A 6,080-nucleotide genomic window follows, 5' to 3' on the forward strand; every position below is an offset into this window, starting at 1 on the left:
ATGGAGGTCAGGTTACCACAGCAACAGCACACCTGTCAAACTGCACCTCAGCCTCTGAAGACGTGCACCAAATCTATAATGTCAGGAAACGTCACCCCTGACTTTTCACACACAGACGGTAAAAAGATGCTTTTATTTTTATTTCCTGTCACAGTCTTTTATTTAAACCTTGAAGTCAGTTTCAAGCCAGACTTTTTTTTTTCTTCACCAAGTGAGACATCCTGTCAATAAACAGTCTTTGTATCTTTGATCTCTCTCTCAGCTGTAAACAGACTCTGATGTTAATTTCCTCCTTTTACAGTGAAATATTTATTTTAACAAACTGAACTTTATTTGATATTTTATTGATCTCATTTATTTTGAAAACTTCATCTTTACATTTGAGTTTCTTTCTTTAATTTTTAATAATCAGACTTCAGCTCCACCCAGTGGCTGTTCACTTCATTTACATTTAATGTGTTTTTGTTTTTATATTTATCAGCTGTTTGTTGTTGCTCTGTCACTGTGGTGTTTGTTAGTGAAGATTAAATATATAATGATGATTTTTTTCTCTTTATTTTCTTTGTATTTCTGATTGATGGATTCATTTAAATCTTTGTATTCCTTCCACTGCAGTTATTGTGTCTTTGCTGTTTCTTTTCACTTGTTTGTTTTTCTAGTTTTTAATTCTTTTGTTTTTTCTCTCACTTTTTATGATTAAAATTTTTTTACGTTGAGATTTTAACATGAGCTTCACCTGCAGATCACTTCATAAGAAAGATATACAGTGTATTTGTAATGTTTCATGTGTGTGAATAAAATAAATCAAATATTTATCAAAAGAAACGGAGGAGGAATAAAAAGGAAGACTGAGGGAGTGTGCATCACACTGAGAGACCACGAGAAGGCACCACACACACACACACACACACACACACACACACACACACACACACACACACACACACACACACACACTAACAAACAAAACCCTTTAAACACATCAGGATCGACGGTGGGACCAGGCAGGACCAGGAGCTTTGCATCATCTGCCACGTTTGTCTGTAGTCATTTAGAATAAACATTTTTCATTACAAAGGAAGGAACTGCACAAAAAGTGAAACTGTCATTTCCTACTGTGCTACCAGACAGTGAATGTTGCAGAGAGTAAATCAGAAATGCTTCAATATTTCCAGGTGATCAATACAAAACAAAACATATGCATATATACAGAGTATAGAGTGGCTATCCTGACGGTCCTCTGCACATCTGTCCAGATGTTCAGTGTTTATTGTGTCCAAGAGACACTGATCATAAACTGTCCAGCTCCACCATGGTCGAAAATACACTAAACTTATTATAATAATAATGAATAATAATGATCATAATAATAATTAATAGGTTTCCATCTCAGCATCCGATCTTGAAATCAGAGGTCTGCGAGTTCACCCGACAGTATGTTTACTTATGTTTATGTCACTCTTGGTTTTCAGACCCCTTCAGTTTCCACGCAGTATTATGTTTTAGACTTCATTGTAAATGGCTTAAAATTACCAACAGGTCTATAATCAATAACCCATAATAACAAAGTGAAAACATGGTCAATCACATTTTCCAAATGTATTAGAAAGTCTCCTGTAAGATTTACGTGATAGGAGGTTTGAGAGGTGTCTGTGTCTGTCTGAAGTAGCAGTAGCAGTAATAGTAGAACATGAGCAGGAGCAGCAGTAGTAATAGTAGTAGCAGTAGTAGCAGTAGTACTAGTAGCAGCAGTAATAGTAGTAGCAGGAGCAGCAGTAGTAGTAGCAGGAGCAGCAGTAGTAGTAGCAGGAGCAGCAGTAGTAGTAGTACTACTAGTAGCAGCAGTAATAGTAGTAGCAGTAGTAGTAGCAATAGTAGTAGCAGTAGCAGTAGTAGTAGTAGCAGTATTTAGTAGTACTAGGAGCAGTAGCAGTAGCAGTAGCAGTAATAGTAGTAACAGTAGCAGTAGCAGGAGCAGTAGTAGTAGCAGTAGCAGTAATAGTAGTAACAGTAGCAGTAGTAGGAGCAGTAGCAGTAGCAGTAGCAGTAGTAGTAGTAGCAGTATTTAGTAGTACTAGTAAGTGTAGTGTCCCTCAGCTCGTTGCAGTCAGTTGATGATCTGACCCCGGAGCCCCGGAACATGAATTATTCAGAGGTAATTCTGTATTTCATACATGTTAGTGAAGCCTTTGTCCAACAAACATCAACCTCCCATGATCCCCTCTGTTTATCAGCTGACCTGGGTGAGGGGTTGTCAGCGGTGACCCTGCTGACAGTGAGGGTCATTGTTGTGTGTCTCCTCTCCTTCTGCTCGAACTCGTATCGGCTTCATCTCTTCCTGTTTGTGAAGCAGGTGACAAACAAGTTCCTGTCCAGTCGCATCAGTGTCAGTAAGAAACAGCACGTCTTCCTTCAGCGGGATTTCTGATGATCACATGACGGTTTCTCCCAGTGTCACAGTTAAAGTCAAGTTACCGAATCACAACAGTTATCTAACACAGTGATCTGAAACAGAGCCGGTGTCTTCATTCATCAGAGACCCGACATTTCCCACCATGAGTAACACTTGGTGACAGTGGGCAGGAAAAAACCTCGAGCAGAAGTGGACTCAGGGTGGGCGGGGCCGTCTGCCTCCACCTGGTGGGTGGGAGAGAGAGAGAGAGAGAGAGAGAGTTTTGTTGTTGTGAATCGGGTATTAATAAAATATTTATAAATGTACCTAAATATACTGTGGGTACAACTATGGGAAACAAGGGAGAAACAACTAGTTAAACGAAGAACATCAAATAAAACAAACATATAAATGTGACAACAAAAATGAAATGAAACAGGTAAAAACAGGAAATAAAAGATTAGAGATTATGGATTTTAAATTGACCAAGAGGCATCAACAAATTCATTTTTAAAGTGTTTTGAAGTGTTTTTGTTGACTAATGTAGACCAGTGGACTAAACTAAAATGGAATTAATATATGAAAGCTTTCCAATCACGGCTTTGTAAATAATCAAATACATGTATAAATCACACCTCACAGAGAGAGAGAGAGAGAGAGAGAGAGAGAGAGAGAGAGAGAGAGAGAGGGCCAGCCAATCGTTATAAGCATCAGCAGTAAAGAACCTGAGAGCAGACCGGTCGACACCTTCATCTAAAACTGATCAAATAAAGTCATCATGTTGTAACTGCTGTGTTGTAATAAACTGATGTTCACCGTGTCAAGAAAAACAAAGCCACTTGTTGACAAGTCTTGACAAGACAGTCTTTGTGGGAATTACATCTCTCATTCTGGTAATTGACAAAATGAGCTAATTTTCTGGAACAACTCGACCAGAGTCTCTTTAAAAACCTTTGAAGCTGCGTCAGTGAAGCGAATCATTTCTCATCAGATTCCTGGAAGTGATCATTTTACTGTCATTCCCACACGTGAACACAGACACAGTTTGTCACAACGTCAAAGAGAAGACACGTCTGAAATTAAACTCTTTATTTACACCAGCTGCACTTTTTTCCCAGTATTTCTCTCCACAGCAGCAGCAGCGGGAAATCACTCTTCTCTCTTTTATTTGGAGTCACTCGTGTTTGTTTCTGAACAGTTTCAGGTTGTTGACGTCACGTCTCAAACAATCGTCCCACACAAGAATCACATGGTCGTGATTTAACGCTCTGCCTTGTGTTTTTTTTTCTATGATCTTTTTATTGTTAGGTAACATACACATAACAGTATCATATAATATAAAAGTAAAATAAAATTATAGTAAGTAACATCTGCAGACTATTGGCAGATACTACAATTTACAGATGTCCCCTAAACACCCCACATGCAGACTATAGGTAGACATTACAATATATAGATGTTCCATGAACGCCTCACATGCAGACTATAGGTAGACATCACAATATATAGATGTTCCATGAACGCCTCACATGCAGACTATAGGTAGACATTACAATATATAGATGTTCCATGAACGCCTCACATGCAGACTATAGGTAGACATTACAATATATAGATGTTCCATGAACGCCTCACATGCAGACTATAGGTAGACATTACAATATATAGATGTTCCATGAACGCCTCACATGCAGACTATAGGTAGACGTTTCAATTTAAAAATGTTCCCTGAATGCCAGAACGCCTCACGGGTAGATTATAGGTAGACATTAGATTATACAGATGTTCCATGAACGCCTCACATGCAGAACGAAAGAACGTCCCATCGTCTTAAACCTATTAGTGTTTTTGTATTCTGGTAACAGATGTTGTAAATTTACATGTGACGCTGTTATCCAAAGCAACAAGTGAAGGACATCACTGAAGCTTCGGTGCAGGAGCAACATTTAGTGTAAGTACAACATCAATTTAATAAGTGAAGGAGACCAGGTAAAGAAGTGTACAGTAACTTCATAGTAAGAGCTCGTTAAACCTGTCAAATATTGTCTTTCATTTCTGTATTGTTCCTGATGAAATCAGATCATAAAATACTGTTTTAATGACCCGTGTAAGTCGTTAATTAGGTTGAACTTGAGAATGTCTCTTGTTTGAAAACAGAGCTGGACTCAGGGAAAAGGTCAGAGAGTCACAACAGCCATGAAATTAGACCAGCAAAAACAAACAAGCTAAATAAATTCAATTTGCACAGACAAATGAAAATCAGTGCATCCGCCGCCTGAGTTTCCTCGAGCTGTGACGGTGATGTTGTTGAGCGACAAAGACAGGAAGATGCTTTTCACTGTGAGAGTCCTGAACTGATGCAGCGAAACATCGTCTGTGGGGACGAGACACAAGATCCTGATCCACCACAGTCTAACAAAAAACTCATCAAACAGCAGAGTCCAGGAGTTTGAGTGATACACGTGCAGAACTAAAGTTTCTTTAATGTAATAAAAATATATAAGTTTATATAAGTTTAATACATTTAATGTAAGTTCTGGGTTCAAAGTGAAAGAACCTGTGAGTGAAAAACAAGTTTCATTCACATGACTGAGGTTTTCTCAGCTGTAGTCTGTAGTCTTCACTGCTGTCAAATTTCCTGACAGTGACTTTGAAAACACACGACATCTGTTTCCACATGACCCAGTGCTGAACATAATAACTCCTACATGGTGTAAAATTCAATTTCACATCGGAGATTATCATCTCTTCATTCATGTGTATGACCGAAAAGGAGAAACATTTTGTTATTCAACCCTATGTTTGATGTACAATCAATAATTCTAACAGCTAACAGCATTTGTTGGAGCCAAATGTTTCATGTCAAGGCACCTTATTGTCAGTTTCTCCAGTCCATCTGAAGGCGTGGACAATTTATTTTTTATCTATTTTATTTTCAGCTGTTGTGATGGAACATTTTGGTCTCAAAATAAATATTGTTTATCTTATCAGATCCATTTGTTTCCTTGGTTGGATAATGATTCAGTGTCTGACCACACGCGTCACACCTGGAGCTTCAGGGAAAGTTTGCATCGCAGGATTTCCTGTACAGTATTGAAATTGTACAGAGCTAATTTGGAAACAGCCTGATTATTCATTGTATGCTAAACATATCAATAAAACTGACCTGAGATCTGCCATTAATCAATCAATCCCATCTCTGCTGACATCTGATGAGAAAGCCACAGTCTAGGAGATCAGCAGTTTCTAAAATACTCAAATCACCAACAATCACATTTTTTCCGGACATTTTGATTCATAATTTGAAGGGATTCCTGTGAGAAGCTCTCGAGATATTGCATTCACAAGGCTCAAATAAACAATAAACCTCCCGCTCTGACTGTCGCCGGCACCATGTTATAATAAATGCTGGCTGTGATTCATACCACACTGACCAATGGTGTAACTTCATCACTCAGTCAGTCAGCAACACACATTTGTGTTGATGGGCTGGTCCTGCTGTTGTGGTCCAGCCAAAAACCAGAAACTGTGGTTCATGATGGTTTTGTTGACTGAGGAGAATAATCAGCAGGAAGGAAAACTACTACTTATCTAACCTTAACTTAACTTAACTTAACCCTAACCTTACCTGGAGAACCTTGAGCATTAGAGCTCAGCCTTCAACTCAACACTGACCCCCCCCCCCCAA

Source organism: Seriola lalandi, unplaced genomic scaffold (assembly GCF_002814215.2).
Source record: "Seriola lalandi dorsalis isolate HSWRI2012SDOR001 ecotype SW California unplaced genomic scaffold, Sedor1 jcf7180002054515, whole genome shotgun sequence".
In the NCBI taxonomy this organism is placed as follows: domain Eukaryota; kingdom Metazoa; phylum Chordata; class Actinopteri; order Carangiformes; family Carangidae; genus Seriola; species Seriola lalandi.